The sequence below is a fragment of the Amblyraja radiata genome, chromosome 10 (assembly GCF_010909765.2).
Source record: "Amblyraja radiata isolate CabotCenter1 chromosome 10, sAmbRad1.1.pri, whole genome shotgun sequence".
Lineage (NCBI taxonomy): Eukaryota > Metazoa > Chordata > Chondrichthyes > Rajiformes > Rajidae > Amblyraja > Amblyraja radiata.
Window position 1 is genome coordinate 26,176,027 of NC_045965.1, and position 20,973 is coordinate 26,196,999.

Genomic DNA, 20,973 nt, shown 5'->3' on the forward strand with positions numbered 1-20,973 from the left:
TTGGAAAGGATTTTAAAACTGGTTGGTCTCTTTAAAAGAATGGAGGTGATTTTTTGTTTCTCTGTGAATGTGGAATTCCCTCTTCAATTACACTGAGAAGCAGTCGGGAGGAATTGGGCACCTGGTTTGGCCTTAAAAGATTGTACTGATAGGCTCCATATGGAAAATGCTTGTTGCTAAGGAGGGGTTCCCAGCCATGGCAACATCTGAGAGAGAAATATTTATCTGTTTAAATGAGCAGACTTGTAGGCTTGAGTTTAACTGAGAGTGGCAGAGTGATGGGGGGGGGGGGGGGGGGGGAAATGACCAGGTGACGTGATTTTCGACCTTCCCCTGTGGACACAGTGAAATTCTTGTTGAAGGTGTGGGTTTTCATTTGGAAATCTCATCTGCTGTGCTCATTCGATAAAATGTGGCTGAGAAAGGATGCATTTACATGCTACTTTGTTACTAAACCAAAAGATAGCTGGTTAAATCATATTTTGCATAATTACACTAGTCTATACAATAAGGATTGACTTGTTTGTTTTTCCTGTTCAGGTAATGATTTTGTACTTATACCTACCTATGTGTGTGTGTTGCCTTCCATTGTTTGCAGCCTTTCTTGAATGTACATTTCTTTTTTTCAGAGTTTTCATTTGAATCAGGTGAATTTATTTGTTTGTTATAATAGATGTAAAGTCAGGGGGAGGGAAAAAGCGAACTTATCAGCCTTGCAATCAGTTGGATGAGTAGTATTTATCATGGTAAGAATATGATTTTGTGAGGTGTTCAGTGGCAGGTGCAGCAGAAGGGAATGAGATGAACTAAATTTGCTTGTTGCGTGTGCTGAAAGTACAAAATAATATTTTGGACTGCTGGGAAAGTGTTTAAATGAAGTAGCCCTCTGAAAGGAGTCAAATGATTTGATAACATTGAGCTTCTGCAACATATCTAATGTTTATAGCACTTTGGTTGGGCTGCATTTGGAGTATTGCATTTAGTTCTAGCTGCCCCATTACAGGAAGGATGTGGAGGCTTCGTAAAGGATGCAGAGGTTGACCAGTATGATGTTTGGTTTAGGGGGTAATAGCCACAGGGAGAACTTGGACAGACTTGAATGTTTTCTCTGGAAAGCAGAGGTTGTGGGGAGATCTGATAGAAGTATACAAAGTCATGAAAGGCATAGATACGGGAGACAGTCAGAACCTTTTTCCCAGGATGGAAAAATCAAATACTCGAGGACATAGCTTTAAGGGGCTGTCCCACTTGGGCGACCTAATCTGCGAGTTTAGAAGAGTGTCTTCAACCTTCAAACTCGCAGCATGGTTGACACGTGGTCCTAGGAGGTCCTATGAGGTCGCTGGAACTCTCCTTCTTTCCCTGGCCCCCGCCTTTGCGATGTGTTTGTGTGTGTGTGTGCGGTCGGTTGATCCCGCTCGTGGTTTCAACGCGGACGGTCGATCCAGCTCAAGGTTTTCCAGGCGAGTGCCCTCGAGCTTGAAGGTAAAAGACACTCTTCTGGACTCGCGGATTAGGTCGCCCAAGTTTGACATCCCCTTTAAGGTGAGAGAGGCAAAGTTTAAAGGTGATGTGTGAGGCAACATTTTTTTGCACAGAGGGTGGTGTGTGCCTGGAACACGCTGCTGGAGTTGGTGGTTGAGGCAGATATGATAAAGGCACTTCAGAATCTTTTGGATAGACATATGAATATGCAGGGAATGGAAGGATATGGGTTATGTACAAGCAGATAAGAGTTGGTCTTGGCATCATGTTTGGCACATACATTGTGGGTGGAAAGGACTGTTATTGTGCTGTACTGTTCCATGTTCTATGTTTGCTGCAAGCACTTGACTCGCAAAGTGAATAACCTGGGAAAGTCGGTCCAAGCAGTTTCTCAAATTTAAAAGGATACTTTTGCTGTAACATTATTTAATTTTTTAAATCCCATCTTTTATTGCAAACCAAAAGATTTATTTTATTGTATCTTTTTGGAAATGTCCAGTTACCTTGCTTCTGGCAATCCATGTCGCTGATCAGGCAAGTTGATTGATCAATCTGCCAATGGTGCACCAACTGCCCCTCTACAAAATGGAAAGGACTCTTTTTTCTCTCTCATTTGATTTTCAATCTGTCTTGTTCGTCCGCCAATATTGTATCGTACGCCAATATTGTGCAGAAAATGAATGCTTATGTGAACAATATCTAATGGCATCAAAATGTATCTGCAGATAATGCATTTAGTTACTGCAGTCCTTGTACATGTTTAGTGTTTAAGTGCACTGCTGCCTGTAGCACTCACAAGCATACAAGGTTTTAACTCTTTTGGTTCTGCTTTGGGAGGGAATTTCAATACTTAACTATTTTCATCAATTCAATTTGAAGCCATCATGTTAAAATTTAACACTTGTTAGTAGAGACTAATAACTAATGATTGTTATTTTAATCTAATTAACTAGGTAATGTAATGGCCAATTTTGGTGGGTCAAGGAACTCTCTCTTTATGCACAGGGTCATTTTTTACAAAGGATGACGTAGAATATGTATATGGGATAATTTTTGCATGGAATAAACAGTGCAATAGTTTTCGGTCATCTCTGCTGGCTTCTATGAGCATAAATCTCTTAGTGTAGCCCTATTCCCTTTTCATTTATATACGTCTATCATCCCTTTAAGTATATGTGTTGTGGTTGCTGCAACCACTACCTGTGGTAGGGGGTTTTATGTTCTTGTCACAATATAACTTTATTTATCCCAGGAGGGATAAGTTACCCCTTGGGTAAAGAGGTTTCCTCTGAATTCCTTACTGGATTTCTTGACACCAGTCTTTTAATTTTGACTTCTGGTTTATGCTTTCTTCACAAATGGAAATATTATATCTATATCAACTCTCTCCAAATGTTTAATATATTTTTAAACTTTGATTTGATCACCTCTCAATCTTTCCTTTTCCATAGTCATTAAGGACCTAAAATAAACACAAAATGCTGGAGAAACTCAGTGGGTCAGGCACCATCTCCGAAGAAAATGGATAGGTGATGTTTCGGGTCGAAACCCTTCTTCAGACCAATTTTCAGTAGGGAAAGTGGGGGAAGAAAATTGAAAGCGAAGAAAAAGACAGGACAAATCAGGGCAGGCAACAGATGACCTCATGCAAGGCACTTCCTGGATAGGCTGCCTGTTGGCTGGTTCAGTTGCTGACCAGCTGAGTATTTGGAGTATTTTCTGATTTTATTATGTGTACAAATTTATTTGCATGCTTCCCATGATCTAATGATTCCCTTTCTCATGGGGTGGCTTAAAGGTGAGACACTTCAGACCAATCCTTGTTCGAGACATACCATGGCCCCATCCCCGACCTCTACCTCCGCTACATCGACGATTGCTTTGGTGTTACCTCCTGCACCCACACACAACTAACTGACTTCATCCACTTCACCATTAACTTCCATCCGGCACTCAAATACACCTGGACCATTTCCGACACTTCCCTACCATTTCTTGACCTCACTATCTACATCGCAGGTGATAGACTTCTGACCGACATCCACTATAAACCCACTGACTCCCATGGTTATCTAGACTACTCTTCTTCCCATCCTGCTTCCTGTAAGGACTCTATCCCCTACTCCCAATTCCTCCGTCTACGCCGCATCTGCTCCCATGATGAGGTGTTCCACACCAGGGCATCGGAAATGTCCTCATTCTTCAGGAAACGGGGGTTCCCCTCCCCTACTATAGATGAGGCTCTCACCAGGGTCACTTCCATACCCCGTAACATTGCTCTCTCTCCCCATCCCCCCACTTGTAACAAGGGCAGAGTCCCCCTAGTCCTCACCTTTCACCCCACTAGCCGTCACATACAACAAATAGTCCTCCGTCATTTTCGCCACCTCCAATGTGACCCCACCACTCGCCACATCTTCCCATCCCCCCCCCCCCCCCCCCCCCCCACCGTCTGCTTTCCGCAAAGACCGCTCCCTCCGTAACTCCCTGGTCAATTCTTCCCTTCCCTCCCGCACCAAACCCTCCCCGGGCACTTTCCCTTGCAACCGCAAAAGGTGCTACACCTGTCGCTTTACCTCCCCCCTCGACTCCATTCAAGGACCCAAGCAGTCATTCCAGGTGAGACAGAGGTTCACCTGCATCTCCTCCAACCTCATCTATTGCATCCGCTGCTCTAGATGTCAGCTGATCTACATCGGTGAGACCAAGCGTAGGCTTGGCGATCGTTTCGTCGAACACCTCCGCTCGGTCCACATTAACCAACCTGATCTCCCGGTGGCTCAGCACTTCAATTCCCCCTCCCATTCCGAATCCGAGCTTCTCCATGGCCAGAGTGAGCACCACGGCACCTAGTGGCATAAACATTAAATTCACCAATTTCCAGTAGCCCTTGCTGTCTCCTCCCCTTCTCAGCTCTCCCTCAGCCCTCGGGCTCCTCCTCTTCCTTTTTCCTTTCTTCTCTCCATCCCCCTCCCCCCCCCCACCCCACCCTACATCAGTATGAAGAAGGGTTTTGGCCCGAAACGTTGCCTATTTCCTTCGCTCCTTAGATGCTGCTGCACCCGCTGAGTTTCTCCAGCACTTGTCTACCCACTGTTGATCCCATAGTTGGCTATACTTGGCTGCTCCTGGAACTATTGATAAAGATATCATAAATAAACAAGAGTGCAGAACTAAAATTCTGAAATTAAAATAGAGGATTCAAGATATTTGAGGTCAGTTCGCAACTGTTAAGAAGAAGCAGACTTGATGTAATTTGTCAAAGTTTTTAAAATGCCCGTAGTTTCACAAACCAACTAATCAAAGGCAAAGGATCCGAACATCTTCTCAGCTAATTACTGATCCTAGAACAGCTGGGCTCTACAGAGTGTTGAAGGCGGAAACTCTCCATGCATTAAAAAAACACATTTGAAGAGCCTTGCCTTGTAAGAGTTGAAGAGTGGCATTAATCTTGGCATCCCATTTGTCACCAGCACGGACACAAAGGGCTATATAATCTCTAATGCTGAAAATGTCTGTGCTTTTCTGATACTGTGACTCATGGAGTCCAGCAGAGGAACATATAAAACATGCAGGTTTCTCAGTAATTTAGGCTGAGAAATCTGCCTGCTGAACTAGTGCAAGTTGTATAGGCCCATCAGTTACATGCAGGGGAATAACATACAGTCAGAAACTAAAGTACAATAGAATTTACATTTTTTATTCAGTTGTGGTGATTTAAATATAATACCTTGTTTGATTTATTTCTTATATGTGGTTTGGTTCTTTTAGGGAAAAAATTATTTAGTTTGTAATCATTTTTTTAAAGTTTTTTTATTTGGTTGGCTTTGATATCACCAATTTTCAAACATATTCAATCTACTTGATAGCTTTGAAAGCTGGTAAGTCTAGACACATGGCTTAACTGGCTTATATATTGATCTGTCCACTACAGGCACATAGAAATGGTTATTCATGTCAGTTACATGTCTTTTGTATCCATCTTAGTTTCATAATTTGCCCCATTACAAACCTTTTTGTCTTATGGCATTATTATCTCTATTATTTAATTAGATGCTCGTATTACCATGACACAGAACTTCCTCTTTTTATTCTTTCCTTTCCACCCCTTTTCTTTCTATGTCAGATCTATTGCTGACAGGGAAGTTTCAGAGACATAGTCTCCAGACAATGTATGCTGGAAAGCCAGCTCCCAGCTGATCAGTGAGGTTTTCCAATCAAAGGCATCAGACTCTGTTTTCTGAGTACCCGAGCCAGTCTAGCAAACCCCACATCCTCCACCCATTTCCACATACAAAGCTTAATTTATAAAGGTTTTGGCCCAAAATGTTGATCATACCTTTCCATCCATAGATGCTGCTTCATGTTCCTTCAGCAGATTGTTTGTTGCTCCAGATTCCTGCATCTGCAGTCTCTTGTATATTCATTTATAGAGCTGCTCTAATTACACTACTGTAAGCCATACTGGGAAGCTTTAATGTGGTTAAGATACAATGTAAATGCAGTTACAGCAATAAAGATGCAAATGCTGTAAATCTAAAACAACACCAGATAGCACTGGACATATTCAGCAAGTCAGCCAACACCAGTGGGAAGAGAAACAACGTTGACATTTCAGGTTAAGACCATCATCAGGACTAGTTAAGTCAGAGGACAAATGTTTTTTTGCCAATTGTAGAAAGGGGGATGAGTGCAGAAAACAGGGAATATCTGTGATAAGCTGCAGACCAAAGATATCAAGGTTACAAGTGCTTAAAAACAGGCAGTTGGAGGTATAAATGAAAAATGAAAGAAATTGGAACAGGAAGGTACTGCCATGTCTGTAGAAAGAGAGAAATTATGTTGAACGCAACTGCCGTCACCTTGATCTCCATGCATATTTCTTCAGCTAGGAGTCTTCACCAAGGGTACGATGCCTTTATCTCTCCATGATACCTGATCCAAGTGGACTCCTCCTTCCAGCCTCTAACCCTCTATAATTTACTTATCCCAGATTTGGATGCAGCATTGAACATCTCAGTAATTCAATTGCTCTTACTCACTCTAACCTAAGCCATTTTGAACTTGTTGCTCCCTGCTCAATAAGACCAGCTCTAATATGATTATCAAACCTGCTGACAATGTCAGTACTGTTGCAAGTTGGTGAACAAGCCTTTAATTTGCGAATACCAGTCTTCAGACACTTGTAATGCCCATAATGTCATAACTCCACCACAGAAATCGGGAATTGGATCAGTTATTGGTCTAATTCCTCAAGAGATGTTTCCTTCATTGCCTCCAGTTTAGTTGTCATGCAACCCTGCCTCTTTAGTAATCTGCCTCTTTGATAATTTCTGATTTCTTGGACTCAACCAGCTTATCTTCACAATTAATATCCAATGCCTCTATATCTCCATCCCACTTGAGGATGTTCGGTCTAGTTGTCCAAAGGCCCAACCTGTCCCAACACCTCTCTTCTTCAACTGGCATTAGTCATTCTTCCATTCAGTAACTTCTCATTCAAGTCTACTCACTTGGTCCATAGTTCAAGCTACATCAATTTACTTTGTTGGATGCATGGAACAGTCCACATTTCACTCCTATTCAGGTATCCTACTGTAACTTTTTTCCCTTACAGTGATGATATATTGATGTTGCTTCTTCCATTTGTACAGACATTGCCTGTGCTACCAATTTCCAGTATGCTCTCCCTATCATGTGGTCTATATATGACTCTACACTGCATTTTTTCTCAACATCTCTATGACCATCAGACAAATGGTTTGGCTACCGATAAGCATTCAAAGTCCATTAATTACCACAAGTATCCCAACCACATCTACTCCCACACCATTCCATTCTTCCAGTTTCTCCATCTGTCTGTTCTGATAATAGGACTTTTCATACCCATACCTTTAAGATTTTTTTCTGTAGTTAAGGTCAGGATTGAACCCGGGTCTTTGTCAATGTGCCGCCCCAATAGGAATGGGAGAGGCAACCATTTCACATGGAAAATGTTAAGTATCTGGGACGAGCTGCCTGAGGAAGTAGGAAGAGACATGTACAATAATAACATGTGGACAGGTACATTGATAGGAAATGATTGAAGAGATACAGATCAAACAGGGGACAAGATGGGGCATCTTGTTTGGCACGAACAAATTTAGCCAAAGGGTCTGTTTCCATCTCTATGACTCCACCAGCAGCCTTCAAGATGGGCTGTCCAAATAATTTTTTTTTGCTCCTGTAGCAACCTGAGGCTCAGTGGAAGATATATATTTTTCTTTAAATTAGTAATCTGTTTTGCAATTTCATCATAGATTCCAATCTGATGCTTTTGTGCAGCATGAACAATTGTTTTCCTTCCAGCAATAACATCCTAAGGATAAGATGTTAAGACTTGGTTACCCATCTCAACTAGATACGAAGGATCCAATGGATGTGGTTCAAGAACATGGAAGTCTTTTCATTCTCCCAAACCACATTCATCCCACAACCAACACCACAAAAACAGATCACATGATCACTGTCACATTGCTATTAGTGGTAGAAACATAGAAAATAGGTGCAGCAGTAGGCCTTTCCTAATGGAGGGCCGAATGATCATCCAAACTCAGTACCCCGTTCCAGCTTTTTCCCCATATCCCTTGATTCCCTTAGCCTTAAGAGCTAAATATAACTCTCTCTTGAAAGCATTGAGTGAATTGGTCTCCACTGCCTTCTGTGGCAGAGAATTCCACAGATTCAAAACTCTGGATGAAAATGTTTTTCCTCATCTCAGTCCTAAATGGCCTACCCCTTATTCTTAAACTGTGACCCCCTGGTTCTGGACTCCCCCAACATCGGGAACATTTTCCCTGCATCTACCCTGTCCAATCCTCTTAAGAATTTTATATGTTTGCTTTGTGTTTTGCTTTGGGCAAATAAGCTATATTTTCTTTCAGGGACTACAACTGATTGTAAAACTTGTAAAAATAAGGACATTTGTTTTATTTTTGCTGTATCTTTAGTTCTGAATCATTCAGATATGATACTGAAATGTCCACTTGTATTAGTGGTTGACAATCATTGTACCACTTGTCAATGTGGAGCTACTTGTGGTTGCAATACATTTTAAAATATTATATTCTTTCCCATCAATAATGGAAGACTTATGAATTAATAAGTAGTCCCACTTCGGTCCTAGGACGGTAGCTGAGATATGACTTAATATTGCAGTAAATCAATACATGGATATGTATACTTTTGATACGTTCGCAAAAGTAGATATATGTTGTAACACGGGCTAATGGCAGCAGATCTTTTAATTGTTTTTTTTATATAGAAACATCTTCATCTGTAAAAGTGTGCATGAATGCTGTCACTTTAAGTGATACATAGAAAATAAGTGATTTTAATTTAATAGTCCTGAATCTAATGCAATCCAATTACTTAATTTAATTTAAGTAATTTAATAGTCCTGATTCTAATGCAATCCAGTAATTATTTTTGCTTGTTTGCCAGAATGATCACAGGTCCATTGACGGCAGTCTAGGAGCTTCTCTGATAGTAAATTATTTAAATTCAGTGATAAAATCTATACATAACTAAAACTCTGATCTTGTGCTCTTCCGGTTTGCGCGGTGTTTCTATTTGCGCAAAAACGGTACACGATAGCGCTACGATTATTTTGCCAGCTCACTCACCGTTCTCCTGTGCTGCAAGTGCAACAAGTTTCGTTCTGATCGGTGGTTTATTGTAAATGTTAGCGAGGTTTAAAAAATCTTAAAAACCGCGCGTGCGCAGATCGATCTCCACTCCTGCCAGTCAGCGCCGCACGGATTGGTCTCTTCTCCTGTCACTCTGCGAGACGGTCCCCCATTTCCTACGCCATCGCGTCTTTACTGGTGCTAAGGGACGCTGTGGGTGGCCTGCGGAGGTCACTGGAGGTCAATTTTCGGAGGGACCGGAAGCAGCCCGGCACGGCGTGGGAGATGTTACCAAACGGAAAGCGGAGAATCTGATCCCTGCGGAGGAGAACGTCCAGCGCCCGCTGTGATTCCCAAACGCACCGCCATCACAACGCCCCGCAGCTCCAGCCCCTTCCCCTCAGGTCCCCCTCGGTGGCTCCTGCCCCCCTCCCCTGTGATACCCCTTCTCCCCCATGGCTCTTCCCCCGTCTTTTCTCTGAGCTCTCCAACCCCAGCCCACATGCCTGCACGGCCGTAGCTGCTGGTGCTTTTGGGCCGAGCCGAGGATCCGCGCTGCCGTCTGATGCTCCTTTGGGGCTCGCAAGAAGAGAGAGGAGCAGCAACCTCGAGATCCTGGGGAGGGAGAGGAGGGGAGTAGGGAGGGGAGAGGAGTTATGGAGGGAGGGAGGGAGTGACTGAGGGCAGGGGAAAAGAGAGGTGAGGGAGGGATTGGGGGAGGGTAGGAGGAGAGGGAAAAGAAGAGAGAGGAGGTGAGTGGGGGAGGAGGAGGAAGAGAGGTAGAGGAGGGAAGAGTCTAGGAGGGGTGGAGGTAGGGAGTGGGGAATAGAGGGAGTTGAGGGCAGTGGGGGAGGTGAGGAGGGATAGTGGGGGGGATAGGGGGAGGTGAGGCGTGGGGAGGTGAGGGATAGGAGGGGGTAGGGAGGGGAGATGAGCTATGGAGGGAGGGAGGAGTGACTGAGGGTAATGGAAAGGAGAGGGAGAGAGGTGAGGGAGGGATTGGGGATGGGAGGAGGAGAGGGAACGAAGAGGGAGGGTGAAGAGGAGGGGGAGATAGTGCTAGGGATGAGGGGAAATGAGCTGCACATGTGCAGTTAGGGGCTTCGGGTGAGTGGTGGAATATTGCGTTGGGGGACCAAGCCTCACGTGTGACAGGGACCCAATGGGTCCCACTTAGTGTAGTTAATAATAAAATTCACCTGCACACATAATTTTCTGTTTTTCGTAACATTTGTTTTCCACTGTGTGAATTAATGAAGTAAAAAAGAATGCAGAATTATGGAATAAGTAGAAAAATATCTGAAACACGGAAAAGTGCCTGATAAATTGAGAGGTAGTATCTGCAGTGTGTGAATGTTTTATCTCTCTCTCCATTTTAAAGTTAAGCCATTTCATTTTATCTGTGTATCTAAAGTCCCCAACTTTATCATTTTGTCCTTTGCTCTTTATCTTATAACGTCATCTAAGGCAAGGCAATGTTGGATCATTGATTAATTTGCGGGCAGATTATTCATTGTGGCTCATTAAAAAGGATTGAAAGCAGGTCACGTGATATACTTTGTAATATTTTCCCATTTATTTATCTGATTTTCCACTGCCTGCAGGATTAGACTGATATTTGACCCTTCCCCCATTTGACCTTCCCATTCTCACTGTCTTGTGCTTTGCTTGTTTTCATTGCTGCCATCACATCAAACCAAGGATTGGATTTAATACCTTGTTTATGTCTACCTTTGAACAGTATCATAAAGTCGGTGCCTGGGTTGCCAGGCTATCAAGGAAAGGGGAATTTGTCAACGGAGTAATTATGGATTAAAAACATCATAGGTATATACGTTTTTTAACAACAGATTAAATGAAGAGAACAATGTTCTATAAAAAGAGAAATAGGTGCAAATGGAACTGCATGACTTTGTAGATACTGTATGGTGAGATAAAGATTAAGATAAAGTACAAAAAACATATCCTCAATTTTGATGTCAATAGTATTCACCCATGTCAACAATAACAATGGGTATATATTTTTAGCCAGTTAAGATTAACTGGATGGGAACCTGCCCACATACCTGTTATTGAGTTCTCATTGCATTAGGCTAGCGGCTACATTGTGCTATTATTTGTCCTTTTTGTGCAGTGCAGAATACGTTGTTTCTTTTCATCTGGTACGTCTGTCATGTGAAGTGATTACTACAATTGGTAATGTAGCATTTTGAGAAATGATTGATAATTAATCATTTTCTTTGGTTATTCTTTACCTCTCCCAAAATGTTTCAGTGCCTAGATCAATACTGCATTGAAGTAGACCCTTCAGCCCAAATTCCAGTTTTATTACTGATACAATGTGGAAACAGGCCCTTCGGCCCAACTTGCACACACCGGCCAACATGTCCCAGCTACACCAGTCCCAGGTGCCTGCATTTGGTCTATATCCCTCCAAACCTGTCCTATCCAAGTGCCTGTCTAACTGTTCCTTAATGTTGGGATAGTCCCTGCCTCAACTCCCTCCTCTTGCAGCTTGTTCCATATACCCACCACCTTGTGTGAAAAAGTTACTCCTCAGATTCCTATGAAATCTTTTCCCCTTCACCTTAAGCCTATGTCCTCTGGTCCTTGATTCACCTACTCTAGACAAGAGACTGTGCATCTATCCGATCTATTCCTCTCTTGATTTTATAAACCTCTATAAGATCACCCCTCATCCTCCTGCGTTCCAAGTCCCAACCTACTCTCCCTGAAGCTCAGACCCTCTAGTCCTGGCAACATCCTCGTAAATTTTCTCTGTTCCCTTTCCAGCTTGACAAAATGTTTCCTATAGCATGGTGCCCAGAGCTGAACACTACTCCAAATGTGGCTTCACCAATGTCTTATACAACTGCAACATGACCTCCCAACTTCAACATTCAATACTCTGACTGATTAAGGCCAATGTGCCAACCTGATCACCGTGAAGCCAATTTTCTATCCATTCAGCTATCTCTCCTTGGATCCCATGCGATTCTGCCCCTGTTCACATCCAGTTACTTATCAATCAATCAATCAATCAATTTATTCATCACATACACAATAAAGTGCAGTGAAATGAATTTTGCCAGCAGCAGTACAATTAAAAGAGATCACACAATACACAACAAAAATTTAACACAAACATCCACCACAGCATTCTTCACTGTGGTGGAAGGCACAAAGTACAGTCAGTCCTCCTGCATTGCTCTCCCGTGGTCGGGGCCATAAACCTCCGCAGTCGCTGCTGCGGGTGGCCAGATGTACAGGCCCTCTTGTCGCAATGGTAAGTCCCGAATCGGCGCTTCCCTACCGGAGACCGCGGCTTCAGGATGTTGTGGGCCGCCGGTCGGAGCTTCTCCGGGGATCCCCGGTGAGGGATCCCGCTCCAGATGGTAGGTCCACGCCGCACCCGCGGCTAGAAGCTCCGCAGACCGCGGCTTCAGGATATTATTGGCCACGGGCCGGTGGTCGGAGCTCTTCTCCAGCGAGGGGTCCCTAGGGAGGGGTCCCAGGCTCCGGACACCGCGCCCGCGGCTAGAAGCTCCGCAGACAGCGGCTTCAGGCTGTAACAGTCCACGCAGGGCCGGCCTTAAGCCGATTGGACCGATTGTTCCCAATTGGGCTACGCTCCTAAGGGGGGCCCCGCGCTAATGTTCCATATTTCATACGGAAATATACGAATACGCTTTGTTAAATAAAGATTTTTTTTTAAACATTCGCCTTCCGGATTTAAAAAAAAAACGAACATCGATAACAACCGCTGCACGGCCATCAGACCCACACGATTTGTTAACTACTCCTGATAGCACTTGTTAACAGCTAGTAGTTAACAAGTAGTTATACAATGTGTCATCAATGCATCGATCCACATTTCTCAATAAATGTAATTGTGTTTTGAACAAGTAACAAGATGCCGCATTCCATTGAATAAAATTCACATGGCCTTATTAATACTTGTTCAAAACACAATTACATTTACTGAGGAATGTAGATCGATGCATTGATGACACATTGAGAATTTCTTAAAACTCACCATCATGATTGAGGGATCTGCACCGTGAGAAGGGGCTTCTTCTTGGTGTGCAGGTTAGTCATTTCCCTACCGACGCACGTTGTGTCTCTCTATCTTTTGCTCTCTCCCTCCCTCTCTCTCACCCTGTCGCCTCGGCATTCCCAGAATCATTGACGTTTTGCGGTAGACAAAAATGCTGGAGAAACTCAGCAGGTGAGGCAGCATCAATGGAGCGAAGGAAATAGGCAACGTTTCGGGCCGAAACCCTTCTTCAGACCCGGCCCGAAACATTGGCTATTTCCTTCGCTCCGTAGATGCTGCCTCACCCACTGAGTTTCTCCAGCATTTTTGTCTAACTTCGATTTTCCAGCATCTGCAGTTCCTTCTTAGACGTTTTGCGATGGGGGGGGGGGGGAGGGAGAGAGAGAGAGAGAGAGTCCTGGCCCGTGGCGGCTCCTGGTCCGTTCCCTCCGCGGGTACCGCCTTGCCCGCTGAGTTCCTCCAGCACTCTGTGTTTTTTGTTTGGCTCTGAAGTTGAAAGTGGCTCAGGGGGATGGGCATGGGCTCTGGGGAGAGGGTTGCGTTTCTGGTCGAGACCCTTCTTCAGACAATCACAAGTACTCTCATCGACGAGAGTTCAGTTCAGTCTGAAGAAGGGTCTTCTTTCCAGAGTCACTGCGCTGCAGTCCTGCTGAGTTACTCCAGCTTTATGTCTATCTTCAATTTCAGAGAAATAAAATTTTTCATGGGGGGCTTACAGCGTCTACCCCCCCCCCCCCCCTCCCCTTCCCTTCTTCCCAGCCTCAGCCTCATGGACCTTAGCATACCCCTAGTTCCTAAAACCCATTTCCATCATTGTTCATGTTGCACTTATAATGCAGAGGCAGTGCTTGAAGTGATTCTGTGAAACAAAAAGATAAAGAGCTGGTTTCAGTCCAACAGCAGCCTGAAGCACTTCAGCCTCTTAGCTGTGTGACCAGCTGTTTCAGGTTTTGTACTGCTGTTGGACTGAAACGAGGTCTTTATTTTTTTGTTTCACCTCCTGTCCGTCCACATTCATCTCCCTCTCCCCCACCTTCTTCCCACGGTGCCTGCTGCTTTGGTGGCAGGCACACCATCGCGTTTACATTGCCAGTTAACCACTGATTTATTTTGAAGTGGCCAGTGCAAAGTCTGCCTTCTTAAAAACTGGTATCGTTGCCAAAAGTGACTTGCTTCGTGAAAATGGGCATTTGTTAAAATAAACCCCAGTGTCCTCTGAGCTACGTGTTACTGTATTGTTCAATATTCTTACTAATTGTCGTATTAGCATTTCAATGCTGCGTGTGCTTCAACATGGGCAATCCATTAGTTAGATCGCTGCGGAACATAGTATTAAATCACAAGCAACTGCAGATGCTGCAGATCTTGAGCAAAAATAACAAACTGCTGGAGGATTATTGAGTCACACCATTTAGTGAAGCCACCTAACAAAGGGTTGCTCTTTGGAGGCAAATAGTCACTTCCTGACTAACTGCTGACTCTTTTTAATTTTGCATAGAGTACAATGATTACTCGTTTTCTATTGCACAAATGCATGAGTGAAGAGTCGAGTCAAGAATGTATAATTGTCATGTGTACCCACAACAGAACAATGAAATTCTTATTTGCAGCAGCATAACAGGCGTGTAAACACAATACTCATAGATTGTATGAGAACGTATAAGAAACGACTAAATTCAATAACTTAACCCTAATACTAGTGCAATAAAGCTCAGGGTGCCCCATCAAATCTTATCAATCGCTTGCTAATCGCATGACTGTGTCCAACTGCTGTCTGGTTCGTTGATCGCATTGCTAGATATGAACGGTTTTGGGAGAGAAAAATGCTCACGGCAGACCAAACGTGTTAAACGCGACGAAAAGTCCACGATGCGCCCGCTGCTGAAACCCCAGGCCCAACTCCGGGAAAGGCCGTACCAATCCATGGTGTTAGGCCGTGAGGGAGGCGACATGGAAAAATCGCCTCTCCATGGAGGAGCCGACCGAAAGCGGTTCCCCCCTTACCCCCCCTCCCCCCCCCCCCCTCATCACTCCCCACACAAGACACACCAACAGACATTAAAACACACATTTGGACACACTAATAAAAATAAACAAACAAGCTGCTTGCAGTGCCCCCACCGACCGACTCTCGATACTAAGTAAGAGTAAGTAACTTATTAACCAGCACTTCTTTGGGATCTGAGAGGAAACCCATATGGTCACAGGGAAAACAGTGCAAACTACACGGATACTGGTTATCAGGTTGAACCTGTGCTGTTATAACTGTGATGCAGCAACCTCCTTCAGCTGGGCCAATGTGGGAGGGAACCCCCAAGGTTACAGGACAATATGCAAGTTGCACACAAACAACACTGAGGGTCAGTAGTGAAGCTGAGTTTCTGGAGCTGTTAAGCAGCAACTGTGCTGGCGACTGTACTTATTAGTACCACATTGTTCTCAGGCAGGCAACCTCAGAAGTGGAGTGAGTTTAGAACAGTTGAATCGTGGTGATCGCATTGTAAAAACAGTAATCTTCTTGGCTGCTTTACAGCAAGGGAAGTTAACCCCCATATTCTAAAGGGCCTGTCCCACTTTCACGACTTAATTCACAACCTTTTTTACTCGTGGACATTTTTCATCAGGCTAGAAAAAACGCCCCGACCTACTCGAGTACCTACGACTAGCATCATGGCCTGCTACGACCTACCTATAACCTCCTACGACCTTGTGACGACCATGATGCGAGTATGAGTCATGAATTAGGTTGTGAAAGTGGGACAGGCCATTAACATTCATTGAATGTATTTGACACTTTTCTCCTTTGAAATTTTATAGCTGTGAATGTCCTTCATTTTCACACTACATGCATCCCACTTGAACATAGCTTTTAGATTAATTAAGTTTGCCTTTGGCTTCCCCTCCCTTGTCAGCACCTGATGATCCAGATGTAGGTGGGGTTGCTTTTTTGGCCAAACACGCCTGCATTCCAGTGGCACAATGGCTTGAACAGGAGTAGGGGCTTCATTGTCAAAGTGATGAAACCTGTTCCCGAAATACCCTTGAGGACTTTGAGCGCCACTGAAGTCCTGTCCCAGATTTACCAATGTTCAAAGCTGTAGAACTTTAACTCAGATGAGCTAAAAGCCATGTATAAAATAAAATGGTTAGTAAAATAAACTTATCAGATTAAAAAAAAATGTTAATTACATTCCTCTGGCATTTCAATCCCCATTGAGAACTAACTGGTTGGTACAATGTGCCAAATCTGCTCGTAATTTCAGCTTCTGCATTTGAAAACCAGTGTATAAAAATCCTGAATTTGTTTCCAATTACATAGGAAAATGCAGGTGATCCTCACGATCTGGGCCAACGTCTGTTCTGAAAGTTCTCATCTTGAATTCTTGAAAATGCAGTAGCCTTTCTCCTCAAGGGCCACCAATAGTAATTTGGAGGTTTGAGTATTACAGAAATAATATTGTTTTTCCTGTCGAAGGGAGACCTATTGATAAGTCCTGTCTCCCAATGCAGATATATAGCTGCAATAGAGGCAGCGAACAAAGGTTCACCAGATTGATTCAGGAAATGGCAGATTTATCCTATGAGTTTAGAATGAGCAGGATTATTCTAACCTTGTAGTCGGAAGAGATATTGAAATATACAAATTTCTTATGCAGCTGAATGCAAATATGATATCCCTGTTGCAGGGGTATGGTCTATTGAACACATTCTCTGCCTACCAAGCCTGCTGCATCTCCCATTTGCTAATCATTTTCACTTCCCTTCCCATTCCCATACCAACCTTTCTATAGTGCCCTCCTTAATGTTTGGGACAAAGACCTATCATTTATTTATTTGCCTTTGTACTCCACAATTTGAGATTTGTAAAAGAAAAAATCACATGTGGGTAAAGTGTACTTTGTCAGATTTTAATAAAGGCCATTTTTATACATTTTGGTTTCACCATGTAGAAATTACAGCAGTGTTTTTACATAGTTCTCCACATTATGTTTGGGACACAGCAATGTCATGTAAATGAAAGTAGTCATGTTTAGTATTTTGTTGCATATCCTTTGACTGCATGAAGTCTGCGATTCATGGACATCACCAGTTGCTGGATGTCTTCTCTGATGATGCTCTGCCAGGCCTGTATTGCAGCCATCTTTAGCTTATGGTTGTTTTGGGGGCTAGTCCCCTTCAGCTTTCTATTCAGCATATAAAAGGCACGCTCAATTGGGTTCAGATCAGGTGATTGACTTGGCTACTCAGGAATTGACCATTTTTTAGCTTTGAAAAATTGTCTTGCTGTAGAATGAACCGCTGGCCAATGAGTTTTGAGGCATTTATTTGAACTTGAGCAGATAAGATGTGTCTATAATACTTCAGAATTCATTATGCTACTACCATCAGCAGTTGCATTATCAATGAAGATAAGTGAGCCAGTACCCTCAGCAGCCATCTATGCCCAGACCATAACACCCCCACCACCGTGTTTCAGATGAGGTGATATGCTTTGGATCTTGGGCAGTTCCTTCTCTCCATACTTTGCTCTTGCCATCACTCTGATATGTTAATCTTCATCTCATTTGTCCACAAGACCTTTTTCCAGAACTGTGGTTGCTCTTTTAAATACTTCTTGGCAAACTATAACCTGGCCATCCTATTTTTGCAGCTAACCAGTGGTTTGCATCTTGCAGTGTCGCCTCTGTATTTCTGTTCATGAAGTCTTCTGCGGGCAGTGGTCATTGACAAATCCACCCCTGACTCCTGACAAGAGTTTCTGATCTGTTGGACAGGTTTTTGGGGATTTTTCTTTATTATAGAGAGAATTCTTCTGTCATCAGCTGTGGAGGTCTTCCTTGGCCTGTCAGTCCCTTTGCGATTAGTAAGCTCACCAGTGCTCTCTTTCTTATTAATGATGTTCCAAACAGTTGCTTTTGGTAAGCCTAAGGTTTGGCTGATGTCTCTAACAGTTTTATTCTTGTTTCTCAGTCTCATAATGGCTCCTTTGACTTTCATTGGCACAACTTTGATCCTCATGTTGATAAACAGCAATACAAGTTTCCAAAGGTGATGGAAAGACTGGGGGAAAGACTAGGTGCTGAGAGCTCTCTTGTACTTGCATTAAGGAGGCATTTAAACACACTTGAGCAATTACAAACACCTGTGAAGCCATGTGTCCCAAACATTATGGTGCCCTGAAATGGTGGACGATGTATAAACACTGCTGTAATTTCTACATGGTAAAACCAAAATGTAGAAAAATACCCTTTAATAAAATCTGACAATGTGTGCTTTAACCACATGTGATTTTTAAAAATTATAAATCTCAAATTGTGGAGTACAGAGGCAAATAAATTAATGATAACTCTTTGTCCCAAACATTGTGGAGGGCAATGTACTTGTGGCTGTAGATTCTGACCTTTGAAATTCTACACTTAATCTGGCACCAAGTTGCTCCTGAATGTGCCATATCTGTTTCTTTGTCCACCCAATATCTTTGGTACCTACACATATCGCAATGACTGGATCATCCTGATCCCGTTGTTAACATTCCACAGCGTCTGTGCTGATCATGATGCCAAGACCAACTTTATCTGTCCACACATAATCCATATCCCTCCATTCCATGCATTTCCATGTGTCCATCCAAATATCTTTTAAATGCCACTATCGTCTGCTTCCACCATCACCCCTGGCAGTGCCCTTTATCACACTGTCATAATTATTTAGCTCATCCACCCTATAGCCACCACTTTCATTCCAACAGGCCTGAGAGACCTCATAGTCAATGGACAATTGTGAACGCTGAGGCTTCTGCTCTACCGGTCCCCTTATCTACCTCTAATGAAATCACACTCCACTGTCTTTGTCCATTAACCATAATCAGTCGATTTTATCTTTTGGATTGTGACCTTGAGCTGAAATTCTTCTAACTGCAAGTACTGAATGCAGCTGTGTTTGCCCTGGATCACACTGGTGTTCAGGAACAGTATGCTTCAAATGTAGAAAGTGCTGACTGTTAACTTTATTGCAATTTTTGCTCTCATTGATGTACATTACACTAATAGTAAAAGTTTGGGAGATTGGATTGCATTAAATCTTGAGTGTGGTTTTTAATAAGATGCATTATTTAGGCCTGACCACTTTTTCACTTAAATTAGACAGCTGGAAGAATTTATTCTGCCGTTACAAGGATGATGTGATTCTTTTGTGAGCAAATGAGTTCTTAATTTTGGATATTGGCTTTCAGGTTTTGTGATTAGTTAGCTACCGTAGATTCAAAGAGCATTTTGTATAGTTCTCGGCACACCATCAATATGTGCAAACAAGCCTGCTTTGCAGTATCAGCAGTATATTGCAGAATACCAATAATCTCTGCACCAAAGCTTTCTAATGGTATTTCTCAGACAGAGAATAGCAATAAGAGTAAGTTGCTCCACTACCATGCTTTGATTCTGAACTAACATTTTGTTTATTGCTGCCATCCATTCTTATTAGGTGGAAACAGTGTCAGGGGTCTTAGGTTACTCTGTAGCTAATCCCTAAGAACTGTAAATCAACAACTGGGGTTGGTGGCCTGCTGTTTGGCTAAGGTAATGGCTTACATTCTGACTCTGGAAGTCTTCAGTCTTCCCTGCATGGATATGACCAACAGACAAGCAGCTACAGCAAAAAAAAACTGCTGATGCTGAAAACCCACAGCGAAATACAGAACACTGAAAGCAGTCAACAGGTCAAGCACCATCTTTAGGGAGGGAAATGCAATTAACATTTCAGGCCAAAGACCAGCCATCTGAACGATAAAAATAACAAAAGCATTGTTATAGATCGCAGAGAGGGAGCGGATGGAGAGTACAGAGGGAATGACCGAAAGATACAGACTAAGGGTGTCCAGGTAATAATTTAAAAAACAACAGTGAAAGGCAGAAGAGAATAAATAACCAAATTGAATAGAAAGGCACAGATACAACTGTGAGGAGGAAAGAAAACTTACCTGAGATCTGCAATATCTGCAATAAGCCCAGATGAAATTGATGGGCAGCTAGTGCCAAATACTTAATGGACCTCACCATTTTACCATCACATTACTCTAGAATACAATTTTTGGAGACATAACTTGATTAGGTCATGGTCTTGTTGTTGATTCTGTGCTACTTTGGTTATGGAATTTCTGCCTCGCATCATTTTAAAATTTGTTTTTGTTTTGCTATTAATAGCAATGGACGGCTTTGGATTATAATAAATGTTAGTAAAGATCAAGCTTAACTCAGGAACTCATGATTTGATCATGGGACTGCATTGAGTTTGCTGCTCAAGCAGGATTAGTTCATCTTTTTGTCTGGGGGAGGTGGGGTGTTAGGTTCAGCCGCATTACCATTCTCATATTTTCCTGCAACATAGGAAATCAGTTCACTCATTGAGTCAATGCTGTCTTACAGAACATGCCCATCAGTCCCATCCTACACATATTTCACTGAAACCTTTTTTCACATGTCCATCAACTTCATCCTGATTCACACACAGTTCATCGACTCCAGTCGCGCACAGTCACTAATTTACCTACTGACATGTCTTTGGGATGTGGGAAGAACCCGGAACACCCAGGGGAAACCCGTCTAATCACAAAGAATAAGCAAACGTCATACAGATGTCATTGAAATTCAATGTCGAATGTGGGTTGTTGCAGATGTGAGAAAGCTGTGCTAACTGTTTCACCACCCTGCCCCCATTAAGTAATCCTGTCCAGAATATCTCTGAATTTAACTTGAGACATTGTAATGT

General features: G+C 43.0%; 1 protein-coding gene across 11 annotated transcripts in view; it reads left to right on the plus strand.

Annotated features, from left to right (window-relative positions):
* rasal2 (RAS protein activator like 2) overlaps positions 1-20,973 on the plus strand; it is a 351,759-nt gene that overhangs the window by 233,848 nt on the left and 96,938 nt on the right. Inside the window, exon 1 of one of the 11 annotated variants that reach the window (XM_033028405.1) lies at positions 375-540. The exons of the other annotated variants lie outside the window; for them this stretch is intronic. The gene's annotated coding sequence lies outside the window, so the exon portion shown is untranslated. Of the gene's footprint in view, positions 1-374; positions 541-20,973 lie in introns of those variants that run through there. 11 annotated transcript variants of the gene reach the window in all.